A 19334-nucleotide genomic window follows, 5' to 3' on the forward strand; every position below is an offset into this window, starting at 1 on the left:
TGAGGATGTTCTGATCTAGGCAGATTTACACATGTGCCATATCCCTTCCATTTCTTAATGATGTATTTAACTGAACTCCGGGGATGTTCAAGGCCTTGGATTTTTTTGTATTCATCCCCTGATTTATACTTTTCAATGACTTTTTCTCTGAGTTGCTCGGCGCGTTCTTTTGTCTTCATGCTACAATGGTACCCAGGAGTACTGATAAACTAGTGACTTCCTTCCAGGCACAGGTGTCTTTATACCACAATCACTTGAGACACATTCACTATACTCATGCGATCCCCATTTCACTAATTATGAGACTACTAGCAGAAATTAGCCAGAGCTCTGTTGTAAACTCCATCTATGTTTTCTACTGCCTATGATAGCAAATGAACTGCTGCAACAGGTTTTTCAGAAGAGGTATGAAAGGAAGTGTCTTAATACTTCAGAGAAAAGTAAAGATCAATGAACTACAGTGTCTTTTTCAGGAGATTTAAAGGTTTTGAGCTTATCATTCTAACTCCAGATGATCAGATCTGTCCACCAATCTCTGGCTCATAATTCTAGAAAAGCCTGACAGGACATAATTATTTATTTAAGAATGTTATGATAAATTGTAATGCTGTCATGTTGTTATGTTTGTTGATCATAATAACTTATTTGCTTTCAATAATTATAACATCAGAAAAGCATGAAGGGGGCTTTAAAGATGGCATCATGAACACAGCAGGAAGCAAGTTCATCAAAGCAATCAATACTGAACTCAATTAATTGTTGCATAAATAAATTATGGGTTTTATTTTGATTGCAATGAACTCTTTTCATTGATGATTGGCCTCTTTGCACTCTTATTCCTCCACTCGAGCTAAAAGAGAGAATTTTATGACAGACTGAGTGGTTATTGTACAAAAAACGATAAACAGGAGCTTTTTGTACTGCAGCAAACACACTGAGACTGTTTCCCAAATAGTTTACAGCAGTGGCATTTGAGTCATGCATCATTTTCTTTAAGCATGCAGAAACAGGAGCTGAGATTTTTATCTTGAGCTTTGCAGCAAAAGCCTCATAACTGTAAACTGTCTTTAAATTCTTTCACAAAAGTGAAATGCCAAATTGTTTATCACGTGTTTATCATGACCTGCTAAAGTCACTGTGCTGGATAGATGGAGCGTAACATATCTTGCAATGCGTGTTATCATTGTCTTTGTCAACATATCTCCAGATATCACATGCAACAACAACTGAGCTGAACTACTGTAGTCGGCACAGGTGCCAAAAGTAGAGAAATGTGACTCAAATAATGATGTTAAAAAGGGGTATTTAAATCATTCTACCACCCTTAGAGAAATAATCATCGACCAACAAGTTAACAAGCCACTATGACATTTTTGTTTCCTACCTTCCTGTGGTCAGTCATGGCTGATTGGGATCATGCAGCCTTAAATCTGTATTGTTTAGTTGTCATTAAAAAGTGAATGTTTCCACAGTGAGGCTGCTGCATCCTCATTATGGATCAATATTTCAGCCAACAAAACCCGGCCCATCTTGGCAGTTAGAGACAATAATTAAAAACAGAATAAGCAATGAATTGGCAGCTAGCAAACAATGTAAATGAACATCTGTGAGCAGGGTGCTCTGACTTCACTTTCATTTGAATGCTGGCTTCAAAACTTCACTTTTCTGTCTTGCATGTCTACAATCAGGTGTCTGAAATTATTATTTTTTATCTTTTTTGACATCTGGTGTGCTGACTGGCAATTTATGAACCCAATTTAGCTTGCGATAACTTTGCCAAGTAAACAGGAGTCTGTTCAGGGCCACTGGACTGGACAGGAACTGGAAGAGGGATGTGAATCTGGTCTGGGCCATGTGTCTACAATACTGATGGAGAAAGAATAGCAGGGGGAAAGGATTTGATGACAAACGAGTGCTTTACATTGGCTCTGCTGTTTCCTAGAATATGCAACATTTTTGCCTTTAAGTTTTGACATTGAAAAGTGCTCATAATATCCTGTTAGGCTGAGACGAAGAGCAGCGGCCTTCTTTAACGGGCAACACTCTAATCCTATTTAAGTTGCAGCCAACACAGACTGGTGCCAAAATATCATCAAAACCATGCGGCTTTGATGCTGAGGCCAAGACTTTAAAGACAGAGGAATGTGGTAGTGGGGGCGAGTGCCAGGTGGATACCACAGTGTAATTAGGCCTGAATCGAATTATAAAGCAGCATGTAAAATCTAATGTCACTTATTAGCAGCATATTTTAAGTGTGTTACTGTTACCAAGAGTGCAGATACTCCAGGAATGATACAGTGAAACCACAATAAAAAGTACAAAGGGTCAAACCAGTCCTGTGCATGAGAAAGAAAGGCACTTGTGAGTGAGAAACACATGTCAAGATGAAGGTGTCAACAATTCCGACCAAACTGGATAATGACTTTGAAGATTTTAAAAGGAGGAGACTGGCGAAGCGGGCGTCAAGCCTTCAAAAGCAAGCACTGACCCAAACTTCTTTTCATGGCTTGACAGCTCATTCCGAGTGAATTCTATGCAACTATTTTCACGTGTGGTATGTTTGCGAGATTAAAAGCACTTCAACGCAACATGCGGCGTTTGCATTGAATGGAAGCCATACAGGGAATGTCACATCACTTATCTTTTTGCATAAAAACTGTGGTGTTCCTCTTGTCAGCTGCAAATAAGCCCATTGTATCCTGCTGATAAAAGGCAATCAAACAAAGTATATAATTGCGAAGTCAAGCATTAATAGCCTGTATAACTACCGCCTAATGCTGAAATAATTAAGAATGTCTCTTACTGGGGGACTGGCAACGCAATTATCACCTTGATGACTGTGCCATACAAAGGCATTCAGAGGAGGGACGCCGAGAAGGAAATAACTAAAATGACGGCGATAATACAATTAGAATGAGGCTGAGAGGGGAAGGAAACAAAGGGGAGACAGCCTCAAGGCTTTTTCCAACAGGGTTGCCATGTCTACACACTTCATTTGCATCCATATAATGCGGCACAATTATACAAGATAATCATCCAAAGCTGTGCAGAGAGCCTGTGCAGCCCTTACATAACTATTCAGCACCTTAATCTCTAACATCACCTTGAAATTCAAAGTTAACTCCAACATACATTTCAAAGTGAGCAGGTGTCAAACATAGACATTTACTTAAACCTTCAACATTTTGATTCACTGCCTTCCAACAGCGGGCCAAAACGCCTAAAGCTGTAGCAAAATACCCATACTAGAAGGTGCCATTTTTAACAACACCTATATAGCAAAGCATGCGATCCAACATGTGATACATACAACAGTGGACAAAGTCATCAGCTATAGAAAAAAAGGGGCAAATGTTCTATTCCTCATTTTGCATTATTAAAGGCGCAGATCAAATGAAATATTCAACAGATGATATGCTGCTTTAATATTCATAGAAATGAACTTTATATTAGAGAACACATTTTTATGGGAAGTAGACTGGAGGCCACTGATTAAATTTCATTGTTTGATCACTATGCAGGGACATTATGGGGTATTACGAGGGCCAGCCGGTGCCCCCCTTTGGCAAACATTTAGGGGCAGTTTTCGAAGGCCACACCACTTCAGCACGATGCATCAAAAGTTTACTAGATTTACAGGGCAGTCAGAAAGTTTTCAGACCCCCTTGTTTTGCCTGATATTACTATCAAAACATATATATTCTAATTTACCTACAGTCAGTACCCCATCATGACAAAGTGAAAACGGAATTCAGATTGTTTTGCAAATTTACTTTAAAAATCTGAAGTATTACATTTACATACATTTACATCTTTCCTGAGATGTTTCTGCACCTTCATTGGAGTCCACTTGTGTTAAATTAAATCGACTGGGCATGATTTGGAAAGGCACTCACCTCTCTATAGAAGGCCTCACAGCTAGCAATGCATATCAGAGCAAAAACCAAGTCATGAGGTCAGAGAGAAAGGCACAGAGAAAGGATTACTGTAAAGCAAAGATCTGGGGAAGGCTGCAAAAAAATTCTGTTGTACTGAAGGTTCAGCTGAGGGTACAGTGGCATCCATAATTCTCAAATGGAAGAAGTTTGGCACAACCAGGACTCTTTCAGGAGATCGTCACCTGGCTAAACTGAGCAATCTGGGGAGAAAGACCTTAGTAAGAGACGTGACCAAGAACCTGATGGTCACTCTGACTGAGCTCCAGAGATCCTGAGTGGAGATGGGACAAAGTTCCAGTGTGGCAAGCAGGGCTGGACTTGGGAGAAAATTTGGCACTGGCATTTTTGACTTGAACTGACCCATCACAGCAGGCCGAAACATTACGTAATTGTATACACTGTCCTTTGTTTCGCTTATTACATAAGGCTACAACAAAATATTTCCACAAACTACGGCATAGTTTAGAGGTAAGTGCCATAGACACATCTTGTGGTGGTGCTATCGGTCTATTTTGACTAAGTTGTGGTCAGAGGTGAGTATACACCATATCCCTACTCTTACTTTCAAAACTCGACCATAAATTATTATGTTTTTAATAGGCCTGTTATTATTAACGCGTTAACGCCCGTGATTAATCTGGAAAGCTTAACACGTTAAAAAAATAATAAAGTAATTTTAATCATATGACTAAGTTTGACCACAACTTCGTCCCGTAGTCCTCCTGTGCAGATGTTTGAGTGAGGAGACAGACCCAGGTCTGCTTCACGGCATGAACGCATGAACTGTCTTTACACCGAAGTGCAAGTCTGAAGTACAAACTCCAGGCAAAACGCATCTTTGCTAATGTTAGCAAAAACACTAACAACAACATGGGATCAAGCCATAACGCCAAGCTACACTGGCGCAGTCCAGCAGACCTGGATTTGTCCCCAAAACGACAACACCTAAGCTGATTAATGCCATCGCTAATGGGTCGCCAGAGACTGCAGACCATCGACATTGTAGACGACAAGGGGCTTCAAGACATCATCCGGGTCGCCTCAGATGACCCACACCACAGAACGCCTATACGAGAACTACTGTCACAAGAATCCATGAACTGTATGACAGCTAAAAAGGCAACTAAAGTGGAGCAGCTGGCCTGAGCTACATTTATTACACTGACAAGAGCAAACATGGCTGCCTCAGGGTAACAGCACACCTGATCATTCACTTTGCAACATACAGAATTTAGTACCTGATGTGATTGTCTTCTGGGCTTGTTTGCAGTTTATAAATATCATTGCTCAGTGAATTAAGTCACTCTGATTTACAAACCACAAATAAGTTTGAAAACTCTAGTTTGTTTAATATTTCTTCATTTAAACACCATACTTGTACTAATTTATCTCAAACAAAAATGCAAGTAAATGGTATAAATTTAATGTTAATTTATAGACAGTAATTATAATAATACATTTTTTGTAAAAAAGTGCTTTCAAAGGGCTGTACATAAAGTTAAAATAATGAAAACAAATACTTGATAATAAGAAAGATTAAAAATCTAAAAATTACTAAAATTAAAGAAATGCTGTGATTAATCATCATTAATCACTACATAGTGATGTGATTAACTTGATTATTTTTTTTAATCAATTGACAGCACTAGTTTTTAAATTAAAAAAGGACTTAATTTAATATAAATGCTTACACCAACATTATGAGTGCTTGGTAATTATAGGCTAAATAATAATCTTTTTTTGGGACAGACTCTCGAATTCCTTTATTATTTAATTTTACTTGTTTTAGTTTAAAAAGTTTTCATTCTACCAACTTTACTTTTTTTAATTTGAAACACCCCATTTATAAGGACAAGGACAAGTATTAACTCATTAAGTACTACACCCTGATTGTCATCCATCGCTTTTGTGAGTAGTTGCAATAGCAATACCTAGTAAGAATGCTCATAAACAACACAACACACCAACACCAAGGTGTAGAAACATCTCAGGCAAAGACTCGGAGAAACAGGATAACCCTGAGCTAAATTTCAAGTGTTGTTTTAAAGGTTCTGAATACTTAATGTGATAGTTCAGTTTTTCTTTTTGATAAATTTGTAAACACTTCTAAAATTATGTTTTTACATTGTCATGATGGGGAACTGAGTGTAGATTACTGAGAATACTTTTTTTTCGACTGTAGCATCAGTCGAAACATAACTAGACAGATAAAACTGAAGGGGGTCTGAATACCTTCTGACTGCACTGTCTGTGTTTCAAAAACCAAAAGAGCTCATGTTTTCATGAGTAGCCTGAAACATTTTGCATTAGTGAAATCAGTAGGTGTGTGGGAAATCTTTAAGTCGTAGTGTGTCTCAAAAAGTGGTGATACATATTCATGTATTTACTGGCGAAGACAAACCCTAAGGCGATCAGGATTCTGTAAATAGGAATAAATCAGGACGGTCCCTGTAGTGCAGTTTCTGTGCTTTTATATGCAGAAGTTGCTCTTGTGTTGTTTTGATTAGATTTTGTTTTGTTGTGTTTACATAAGAGTATTAAAGAGTTAATTAAGTTTAAACTGAATGCAAACAGAAGCTTCAGTTTAAGTATCAGGAGAGGTCTTTCAGATGCTGATCTGCTGCATACAATGATGAGCTGCTGCTATATGCGTCAGGGCTGTTTATCCCTCCTTGTGTCTCTTTTTGAAAAACAAACGCTCACAAACACACAAAAACACACCCTAGTCAGAGAAAGCAAGACAAGAGGATCGGGGTCCCTGCTGCGACTCTTAACAAGATGGCATTCTGCGAGGTCGTGAAGGTCACCAGAGTTCGTGTCTACTTTTAAGGGACGTGAAACTCTACTCACGGTTTCTAACAGTTATCTAATTGGATTAGGCCTCAAAGGGAGGCCCCCCTTTTCATCCTTGCCTTTTGTCCATTCGCTTCACCACCGAATAGAGCTTAGGAGGCTCCAGACACCGTGGAGGACAGGCGATGGATTAGATGAGGTATTCTGACCAATTAAGACGAGGCCAGGTGTCGTGCTGATTGCGGGAAAATTGAGACCTCGGCCGACATGTGTCTAATTCCCCGCTCGCTTCCCCATAGCCACTCATTTTCCTGCCTTCCCTTTCTCCCTCCCTCTTTCTCCAAGGTAACCTGAGCTGCCTTCCCTTGACCCTTCTCTTCCGTGGAGAGCAAATCAGACCCACCTGCAGCTCCCCGGGGCTCTGTTAGCTGCTGGCTCAGCTAGCAACAGCTGATCCAGGAAGGAATCCCTCGGGCAAAAGCCGTAGGCCTGGGGCCCAACACACACTGAGTCAGGATCAACAGAGGAGATTTTCCAACTGATGGTTCATTGAACCTCAAGCAGAATCACCACCAAGCCATGATGGGGGAGCGTGTGTAAAGTGTGTATGTCTGTGAGTGCGCCTGAAACTACTAAAGACAGTTATAGGTCCAACCCATTTGGGATTACAAGACCCTGGTGTAGTCACTCAGCAAAAGGGCAGTGTTTGGAACTCTTTAGGTAGCATAAATACACTTCTTTATCTATACAGTATTATGTGCAGTATTTTCTACAAAACTGAAGGTAAATTACCAACTGCACGAGGTGGCAAAAACTCAGCTTTTGCTACAACACTAACTTATTACACCTTTTCAACAAAGCCTGTTATTTTACATGTCAAGTTCATTTAAACTACTAAAAGGCTGCAGTGAGGAACCTGTCATGGATTAAACTGATCCTAAGAATAAAGGGAAGTTTTTATATTTTTTTACTTGAACAACCATGGATATTTAAATACTTGGGTGTAATTTCAAGAAGCAAGCATGTCTTGTGTAGCTTCATAAGTTGCTTAAGGTATGTAGCTAACCTAGCAATGTAGCTAACATGGCCAAAGCTAAGCTTACAAAGCAGCTATGTAAGCTACAAAGCTACTAAAGAAACATAGCTATGTATTATACAATGCTGATGTGTAAGCTGAGCTTTAGCTATGTTAACTATGTAGCTAGGTTAGTTACATACCTTATGCAGCTAATGGACCTATGTAGAAATAGCTTATGTAGTTGAAGCTAACATAGCTACACTAGCTGAATATCTAACATTACTATGTAAGCCAAGTTAACTAAGCGAGCTTAGAAATGTGAGCTTTAACTAATGTAGCTAAAGCAAAAATAGATAAAGCTTATCTGTATTCTATGTAGCTATGTTCTTTTCATAGCTTTTGTAGTTTACATAGCCGCTTTGTGAGCTTAGCTTAAGCTATGTAGGTTACCTAGCTAACTTGGGTTATGTAGTAATGTTAAATATGTAGCTAATGTAGCTATGTAAGCTTTGGCTCTTGCTACATAGCTGCAAAAAGTATGTAGCTACCATAGCTACAGCTTATATAGCTCAAAAAGCAGCTAAGTAATCTATGTAGCAATGTTCCCTAAGAGGCTGTTTGCTTTAGCTTTGTAAACTTTAGCTATGTTAGCTTTAGCTAGATTTGCTAAAGCCTATGATGCTGAAGCTTACTTAGCTTTAGTGGCCTATGCAGTAACATTAATTATGTAGCTAGCATAGCTATGTTAGCTTTTCCTACATACACTTTTGCTATATTTGCTTAAGCTCATGTTGCTAGAGCTTACTGGGATACATCTGCTTATGTAGTAATGTTTATTATGTAGCTATCATAGCTATGTTAACTTTTGCAACATTAGATTTTGCTACATTTGCTAAAACTCATGTAGCTGAAGCTTTCTTAGCTATATTGGCCTGTGTAGTAATGTTAGTTATGTACAGTGCTTAACAAATTTATCAGACCACCCTAACCCTAACCAAAGTAAGGTTTATGCCACAGCTGCCCTAAATTAACAGCATTCGTAATTACCAAAATCATTTTTTATGTTTCTGCAATGGTTAATACACCAATATGTAGAAGCTCTTTAACCCAATTGACATTTTTAATGCTAAAATGTAATTATTATTGTTATCCGTGAATTTTCAAATGTACTGATTTACAAAAAACTGAAAAAATAGTAAAGCACATAATTATTTCTTGATTAATATGTAAAGTTATAGTTATTTACTTGCATTCCTGAAGAGAAAAAATGAGTTTTAGTGGTTGAATGTTATGCTTGATTAATTTCTGACTTCTCAGAGAAGCCCAGTGAGCCGGCTCAAATGTGGGTAAGTTCAGTTTGGAATTCCTCATTCCTGTTCAAAATGGTAAAACGTGGAGAGCTCACTCAAAATGAAAGAGTCCGCATTAAAGCACTTCATGATGCTGGATGGTCTTTGAGACAAATATGACAGCTGGTCTAATAAATTTGTTAAGCACTGAAGCTATCATAGCTATGTTAACTTTTGCTACATTAGATTATGATACATTTGCTAAAGCTAATGCAGCTGAAGCTATCTTAGCTACATTGGCCTGTGTAGTAATGTTAATTACATTTGCCAAAGCTCATGCTGCTAAGGCAATATGGTATCTAGTGAGGCTAAGTGAGCTGATTTTCTCAGCAGGTTCTCACATTTGTTTCCCATGTTCTATTTGAAGGGTAGCTAGTTCACATTGTGTTCTTGTTGATACAAAGGGGCGAGCCAAAAGTCATTTCGTCTTTGTTTTTCTCTTTTTAGGTAACAAGACAGCTATTCTGTTGTGGGCCTGATTGACACTCTTTGACCTGCCTCCCTTGTGACCTGCAGGGTTGCGGAGACAGAAGATAACGTAATGATGGCAGAATACAATAATTGGTCAGGATCACACTGCAATACTATCGGCATATAAAAGAAGCTTTTCCTTGTATAGTTTGCCTAATACCATCCCAAAAGACAAAATAAAAAAAATGTTGATCTGCCTTCAAAAATAATTGTGTGATATTTTCATAAAGTAATGGTACTTCTGCTAAGTTTATAACATAACAGCTTGCTCATATTAGTCATATCAGCTTAAACAATGATATCAGTGTTCCCAGCTTGTTTCTACAGCTCCCATGTAGCCAAAATGTTTGAGATCCTTTATATTGCTTGCGTGCAAGTGTTACATTTATTAGGATTTTTTTCTCTAACTGATTGCTGACCCTGTTAACTATTTAAGATAAACAAAATGAAAAATGTAGGTTTTGTTTACCGACAATTCTGTGGCACCTGTTAACAATATAAAATTGTTTAATTTTTTTCCTGAGACAAGGATTTTTCCAAACACATTAGAAGCATTAACAATTTAAAACTAACATGAGGATTCACACTTCGGCTGTGAACTGCAGTAAACAATAGTCCTACACAAGATACACATCACATAAATAAATGTTTTACTTAAATAGCAACGATTGCCAGACATTCTAAGGAATGAAAAACAGCAAGAGTTCAGTGTAACACCACTAACATACAGCCAGTGAGCAAATTATAGCAGATGGAGCTCCAATAAGTGCCAAGGTACTCTACAAGTAATGCAGCAGTATTGCGGAGAAATTATGTTATCGCTGATGACTTGTACCTCTGGAAATAAGGAGCAGGTATGCCACTCTATGCAGCATAAGGAACCAGGTCAAATGTTTTTTTGAAAAAATGACACATCTGCAGAATGATGATATCAAACTGACGGAACAGCAGATGGTTTATCCTTTTCTTCAAAAAGATGTCATAACTAGACATGTAGCACATTGGTACAATCATTTACGAGAGATTTACCAATATCACTGTTTTCAGACCAAGCATGAGTGTTCTTACTGATACTGAGTACAAATATGAATATTTAATACTATTAAAATCCTCCATTTTTTTTGAAAGTTCAAACTGTTTTTATTTTCCAAAAAACTTTTGATAATTACCTCCACCAAGGAGGTTATGTGATCAGCAGGGTTTGTTAATTTGTTAGTTAGTTAGTTTGTTCCTTTGTTAGCAACATAACTCAAAAAGTTATGGACAGATTTTGATGAAATTTTCAGGAAATGTCAGAAAGGGCATAAGGAAGAACTGATTAGATTTTGGGAGTGATCCAGATCACCGTCTGGATCTAGGAATTTTTTTTAAGGATTCTGTACTGTTGGGAGATAGGGCTAATGGTGGAGGTCTGCGCTCTCAGAGTGCTTTTCTAGTTTAGATGTGCAATGGTTGCACTTTGAACTCTACTTTTGTCATCCTCATTTATATTCAAACATTACCACACTGCAGACATGCATTACAAGGGGCCTTCCCCAAACTGCTGCCACAAAGTTGGAGGCATAGCATTGTCCAAAATGTCTTTGTATGTGGAGCATTTCCTTTACAGGAGATAAGGGGCCTAGGCCTAACTCATAAAAACAGCCCAGTACCATTATCCCTCCTCATTGTTGTATTTGCTATTTTGGGTGAAAGTGTTTGCTGCATTGCTCAACGCTGCTACATTTGGTCTGGTTCCGTAAGATTCACCAGAATGGACAAAAAAACATACAAAATGAACGGAGATTACGGATAGATAGGTCCATCTGTATCGTATGTGTGCTGTTGCACCCAAACCAACTACCACATGTACAGCTGTACATAAATTATTCAAGTTCTGAATGTTTATGTTGCATTATTTCACTTTATCATGTAAGTATGCTCAACACTTTATTCCAATTGTGCACATTTATGTGCAAAATTAACTTTCCATCAATAGGTGAATGATGTTTATGATGTACAGTGCCTATAAAAAGTATTCATCCCCTTGGATGTTTTACCCTTTTATTGCTCTTGTAAATCTATTATGGTCAATATGGTTCTGCTTTTTGACAGAAAAATAAGAAAGAATTAGAACATCGCAAGATTTGAAGCCAGGACTAAATGAACAAAAGTCCGTGATACTGCCACTCAGCCACTTGATCAACACATCCACAATCAGCGGAGTAATGTGATTTAGATGTCAACATTGGTTGGTGCCATTTAGCTCCATGCCAGACAGACAATCTTTTTCTTCCCCTGTTATTTATATAAACATAAATGTTACAGACCACTCTACCAATCTTATTGCTTACATCACCTGGCTCATACAGCGTCATAATAGGGATTTCTGTTAAATACAACACAATGAACCCCTGTCTTGTAGAGATGGCAATTCAACCACCTCCGTGATACAATTTTGGAGATAATGAAGTCATTATGTCCTTCACTCTTTTAATGAAAATATGAATAATAACAATAACAGTATAATGCGATAACATTTCTCCTTCCACACTGACATTATATAGAGCAGTTACTAAGTCTTAACTGCTGCCTCCTGTGTGATGCCGATGTGATGAGAAACACAGCCTTGCCTGTGAGCCTGCACTTAGTGCAACAGACCCAACCTTTACGCTTACAGATCTAAGCACACGCTTATGGATCTGAGTACAAATCGTGCATGGTACAAGTGGTGCAAAAGTCACGTGTGTATGACAGCCAATTGAGAGGCAGATTCTGAACCAAAATGGACTAAGTCCACAAATACAAATTGGTCTACATATTTGCAGATTAGTGCACGCATTTGTGGATCTTTGTACAAATTTGCAAATCTTTGCACACATTTGCAAATCTTTACAGAGATTTGCAGATCTCTACATGCATTTGTGGATTTGTGCACAGATCTTTGTAGGTATTTGCAAATACTTTTGCAACAATAATAGCTCCATATGATTGCAGTATAAAGACACCTGTGTCTAGAAGGTGAAGTCACTGGTTATTCAGTATTCCTGGCTACCATTACACCATGAAGACAAAAGAACACTCCAAGTAAATCAGAGTAAAAGATTATTGAAAAGTATAAGTCAAGGGATGGAAACAAAAAATGTCCAAGGCTTTAAACATCCCTGGAGTTCAGGTAAATCTATGATCAATAAATGGCAGGAATATGGCACACGTGTAAATCAGGCTATCCTCACAAACTAAGTGCAAGAAGGAAACTAGTAAGAGAGGCCACCAAGACACATATGACTACTCTGAAGGAGTTACAAGCTTCAGCAGATGAGATGGGAGAGACTCTGCATATAACAACTGTTGCCCTGGTTCTTCACCGGTCAAAGCTTTATGAGAGTGTGGCAAAGAGAAAGCTATGAGGGCACATGGGAGACTCCATGGTCAAGTGGGAGTAAATTCTTTGGTCTGATGAGACCGAAATGGTGCCTTTTGGCAGACACCAAACACTGCACATCACAACTACACCATCCCCATTGTGAAGCATGGTGGTGGCAGCATCACACTGTGGGGATGCTTTTTGGCAGCTGGCCCTGGAAGGCTTGTAAAGGTAGAGGGTTAAATGAACGTAGGAAAATCCTGGAGGGCAATCCTATTCATTCTCCAAGACTGCATTTATTTTCCAGCAAGACAATGAACCGAAGCATGCCGTGAAAGCTACACAGAAATGGTTTAAAGACAAGGTGACTGTTCTGGAGTGGCCGAGTCAAAGCCCAGACCTCAATCCAACAGAGAATTTTGTTGGACTTGTAAAGGGCTGTTCCAGCCTGATCTCCATGCAACCTGACAGAGCTTGAGCAGTTTTGCAAAGAAGAATGAAGAACAGTTGCAGTGTCTAGATGTACAAGACTGATAGAGACCTATCCACACAGACTCAATACTGTGATTGCAGCCAAAGATGTATCTAATAAATACTGACTTGAAGGGGGTGAATATCTATGTATTAATGTGTTTTCACTTTGACATTGAAGAGGTTTTTTTTCTTTAAAAAAAAGCCAAATTATATTGACAATAATTGATTTATAAAGTCAGTTAAAAAGTCAGTGGTTTCATTTAGTGGCTATATTGTTAATAATAAGCCAAAAAAATCCTATACAATGTTCTACTAAGGAATTCAGATCTATATGTGTAGCTTATTACATTTCTGAAAAACAACCCCATTGTCTCTACAGGACAAATAGTAAAACACCTATTATATCAATTTAAATATGCATCACTGCACTAACACGTTCATATATAAATCAAAAAGAATGATTCATAGAAGTTTGCTTTTGCTTTCCACACTTTTTGTTACCCTGCTGTTTCCACACAGGCTACAAGCTCCCTGATATAGTCAAACAACTGTCACATGCAAACAGCCTCATATTCTATAATACATGTAACACTGATTCCCTTAACTATTCATCAAAAAAGCAATAATAACAACAGCCTTTTTTCATATTATTTGGAGCATTAAATTATTCTTATATAGCCAAAGGCCAACTGAAATGGAATTGGGAACATGCAGATCTAGTCCATTATGCATTGTTAAACATTGATCTATGGTTTAATATTTGCTTCCCAACAGCACTGACAATGTGTTATTACCTTGACGGAGGGCCATAATGTGCGCTGACGTGCCGGTGATTATTTAAATAAGCTGCGACAATAAATACGTCTCCACATGATCTGGAATATGAGCCTGGCGGAGAAAATGTGCAGTCGGGGGAGTAAATTTCAAGTTTGGAGCTGAGCTTGTCTGATGTGTGGAGTGGAAAATATCAATGAGGTGTAGCAGAGAATCATTGTTATAGTGAGATTAGGCTGCATAGCAAAGCTGGAGGATAAGAAAACAGGAAATTATTTGACTGATTTAAGTCTTAAATGTGTTAAAGCAAGAAAAATGTTGATTATCTTTATTGTCAACATAGAAATAACAAGCTTTATATTCCTTAAGCCTGGATGTGTAGGGCTGCTCATACATTGTTTAATCCCCACAGCTGTGCAGCAGTGCCTCTGTCTCTTTCTCAATGTGCAGAAGTTTCTTGTAAATAGTTGCCCAAAGATGCTAAATCAACATCAGATTGTTGCTGGAAGTTTCAAAACTGGCTGTTTGACTGGAAATGTGTCTTGGAGCAGTTGGCATCCACATCTTCAGGGGACGCACACATTTCAGTTCAACTAAGGATGCAAAAAGTATTCCTTTGACAGAGACACAATAAGTAGCAAAGCATCAGCTAAAACAAACATAAAAGCCTCTTGCCAAACACCAACTGTTATGAAAGGCAGCCGATAGCGAGCATACTGGCATCCACAGCAATTAGAGGAGAAGGGTTAGCGAGGACTCCGCCTCCCCCAGACTCGCACGCCCGCTCCCACACCTGTTTTCTTCTCCTGGTCCAAACCGAGGAAGAGAGAGAGAGAGAGAGAGAGAGGCTGGTTACTTTGTCACAGTGCCACCTTAGCCCGGCATCGTCTAATGAGATTAGATGGCTCACTAATGAGCTCTACAGTGAGGAGAGTCAACTGTGAAGTGAAGGTCAGAAATTTCATCACCCAAATGTGCTGTTGGATTTCAGGAGTCATTAACTAATAACAAACAAATGATTTGAAGGAATGGTATTTTTGTTGGCCTCTTGTGACTTTCTCTCCCTTCTCTCTGTTTTTAATGAGCTTCTAAAGTACAGAGGTAAATGAAAAACTGCTGCACTTCATGAATGGAAGTGATTTTGGAAATGTGGAAGGGTTTTCTACATAAAGCCACGTATATATGAAGTATTACGTGCACATTGTGAGTTTAAAGAAACTTTTTTCATATATAAATATAAAGAAGATAATGATACTTGTGCAAGTTCCAGCCTGGTTTTAAACCAGACCAAAGCACTTGGCCAACAGCTTCTAAGAGTCAGTGATTTCCTCCTTTCTGTGGATTCAGGGCTCTGCAGCTCTGGAGCTGATAGACCTGACTGCTGCCTTTGAAACATGATCCTTTTATCACAATAAGAATTCTGTAAGGGCATAAAGGAGAGGCACTTGGCTGCAGACCTCTATGGGGTGGGCATAAAGGGCAATGCCCTGAAATGTTTTGAGTCCCATCTAATCAATAAAACATTATTGGTTCAGCTAGGAGAGTATTCCTCAGACGCAGCTCCCCTGTTTTGTGGGGACCCACAAGGCTCCACTTTGGGGTCTGGCCTCTTTTTCTTGAATCTATTGCCTTTGGGTTTAATCCTTAAAATATACAGTATCCCTCTCCATTGCTTTGCAGATGACATTCAAATCTATCTGCCATTAGAAAGTAATAGTGAAGGTTCATACTGATCATTGCTGAATTGACTCAATGAAATTAAAATTTGGATGCACTTGAATTTTTAAGATCTAAATGTGAATAAAACAGAGGTAATTTTACTTGGATAGCCAAGCATGGCTGAAGCTGTAGCTGCTCTTAGTCTTTCAGCAATTCATAACTGCAAATTCTGTTAAAAAAAAATCTTTAGGTTACTTTTGAAAGTGTGTTTAAATTTGCTCAACATTCCTGCTTATAATAAGGAAGGTTTTTGTTGCCACTGTATCAGGGCTAAATACATTTAGGGCTGTGCTCATGGTGATTAGGGTATATTCTTTATCATAATAGTAATGATTAAAATTGGTCTATTATAATAGGCAACAAAAGAGAGTATGGTCTAGACCTGCCCTCTTTGTAAAGTGTCATGAGATAACTCCAGTTGTGAATTGGTGCTGTACAAAGATTGATTACATTTGGTATGCACATCACCTTCCAGGAAGCAAGACATGCCTTCATAACTTCAAGGCTGGACTTTTGTAATTTTTAGTCCTTTCTTGTGCAAAGGAAGCATGATAGCAGAACACCTATCCTAGCTTCTCTTCATTGGCTTCCTGTGAACTTTAGGATTGATTTTTTTTTTAAATGGACTCACATGATCATGTCATTTTGATCTCTTGCATTATCACACTCCAGCCTGACCACTCAGGTCAGATAACCAGTTGCTCAGTTGATGAAAACTCAAAAACCGAAGGGATCCAGCCTTTGGAGCAATCTCCCTCTTCATACAACATCTGCCCAGTAAGTCAACATTTTTAAGTCACTGTTGAAAACCTGTTTCTTCTCATTGGCCTTCTACTTTAATTAACTTTGTATTTTCCCATTTTACTCATTATTTTATATTCATCCAGAATTTTTTGCCTCTTGGTTGTACAACAGTTTTGCCAACTAATGTTCCTTATAAATAAACATTGACTTGACTTGACTGAATAACAGATGAGTTACATTGTCAGTGGCTCCTGATGTAACATTATAGTTTCTCTAAAACGGGTCCTTCCATTTCTTGATGATGGATTTAACTGAACTCTGGGGAATGTTAAGAGCCTTGGATTTTTCCACCCCCTGGTTTATACTTTTCAATAACCTATGCTCTGAGTTGCAAGGAGTGTTCTTTTGTCTTTAAGGTGTAATAGTAGTCGGGAATATTGATCAACCTTCAGAGTTGCCATAAGTGTCTAGGCTGCCTGTCTCACTAGTCTCCTTCTTGTCGGGTCACTCAGTTTGTGAGGACAGCCTGGTCTGGGCAGATTTACACATGCGCCATATTCCTGGAATCTCATGATGATGGATTTAACTGATGTTTAAAGGCTTGGACATTTTTAGTATCCATCCCCTGACTTATACTTTTCAATAACTTTGATTTGCTTGGAGTGTTTTGTCTTCATGGTGTAATGGTAGCGAGGAATACTGATTAATCAGTGACTGGGCCTCACAGACACAGGTGTATTTATATTACAATTACTTGAGATACTTTCACTGCACTCAGATGATTCCCATTAAACTAATTGTGAAACTACTAGCACCAACTGACTGGACCTCTGTTGAATTAAGTCAGTCACTTTAAAGGGGGTGAATATTTATGCAGTCACTTATCTTACTGTACATATTTTTATTTCGCTGGCATTACTTTGTACAAATCTGTTTTCACTTTGTCAATTTGTCAGAAAAGCCTAATTATGTTGAACAAGATAGATTTATAAAATCAATCAAAGGGTAAAATATTCACGTTGAACACTTTTTATGGGCACTTTATTTGTAAGAACAGTGTTGCATAAAGATGTTATAGCTGGTGATGAACAATGCACAGTTATCAAATGTTTTCTGCACTTTAAGATCCAATCAAACGTGTAGGCATATTGTATTTATTAAGGTCCTTTGAGAGAAAGGCCCAAACAATCTGCTGAGAAAGACTGCTACCTTTGTGTTTTTTCTTACTCCGATCTTTGTTTGATGTCCCAGTGGTGATGTAAGCATCAGGGCAAGGAGGCACCTTTAATAATGTGCTGACATCAAGTCATACATGTTTAACCAGGTAATAGAAGGCTGTAAAATAATGATCCATATCGGCTTTTAAGACAAGGTATTAATCTCCTGCATCCTTTTTGCCCCTTTTCTCTGCCACACCATTCAGCGAGGGTTAAAACAGATTGACCTCCCTTCAAATAAAATTAATTGTTTTCAGTATTCATTTTATTCGCCACAGAGAAAAGCTGCAAAGCTTGTGAAATGTTTACCCATATGTCAGCATTTCCCTTTATTGGCACGTAAGTAAATGTTTGCATTTTTTTATTCCGGAAGGATTTCTTATTACGTGTAAATTCCCTGTTAACCAATGATAAATAAATTTCATTTCAGCAATATCGGGAAGATGTAATCAACGTGCAATTTGCTTAAGTGCACAAAACTATCATTTTTGTTAGCTCTGCATATTTGCTGAAGAAATATTGCATGCCAGAGTGTATTAGGACAAGGAGCACACCATGCATCTTTGCATCAGACCTGAGAGATCCTTGTCACCACTATCTCCTGTAATCAGTTTAATACTGTTTATGTCCGTCCAAATTGAACATGTGGCATGGAATGACTAATGTCAGACTCATAATTTAGTCATAACGCTCTCTATGTACCCTATAGGGGCCATCTATGGATGCTCAGTCCATGAGTGCACTGCATGAATAGTGATCCATTCACCCCTCACCTTTAAAAGCCCTTATGGCAAGCCCCATTCAGCTGCTAGCGCTCTATCAGGCCTAGACCATCCTTCAGATAAAACAATAAAGATCCGATGTGGACATGTGAGAGTGCGTGTGCTCAGAGTGAGTTCCTGTGTGGGGATGATCTCACTGACCCACGTGCTGAAGGAGAAAGAAAAAGAGAGCGCTCGAGGTGATGACTTCTCCACTCACTTAGAGAACTTTGACTTATGAGGTGCACTGCATTTAGCCAAGCTAATGCAAGCGAGGGCTGTGCCATTAACCTCGGGAAGAGAGGCAGGCCCAGGCAGTATGATGCATTCAGATTGGCAGAGGACAATATTTCACCATGACAGGCATTACCAATGAATAATTAAGTGTTTAATATAATGATCTAGGGAGAGAGAGAGAGAGGGAGAGAGGAGACAGGAAGAGAAGAGACAGAGAGAGGAGAAAATGGTAATTCCACAATTCATTGCCCTTAAAACCTATCTGGCATTATTACCCAGCAGCATTGCATGGGGTGGGGGGGATTTTGTTGAAACAAATAGGTTTTTGATGGCTGCGCCAGAGTAGTAACGGTTATTAGGTTTGAGAACTCTTTCATGATGGAAGTGGTATCCTGCCGAGCGGAGATCATGAAATTTTAAGTGGGGAATTTACAGCAGAGAGAACTGCGGGACAGTGAGGCCGTCTGGGCCGTGCCTGGGGACACATGTGTTT

Source organism: Cheilinus undulatus, linkage group 18, assembly GCF_018320785.1.
Source record: "Cheilinus undulatus linkage group 18, ASM1832078v1, whole genome shotgun sequence".
In the NCBI taxonomy this organism is placed as follows: Eukaryota; Metazoa; Chordata; class Actinopteri; order Labriformes; family Labridae; genus Cheilinus; species Cheilinus undulatus.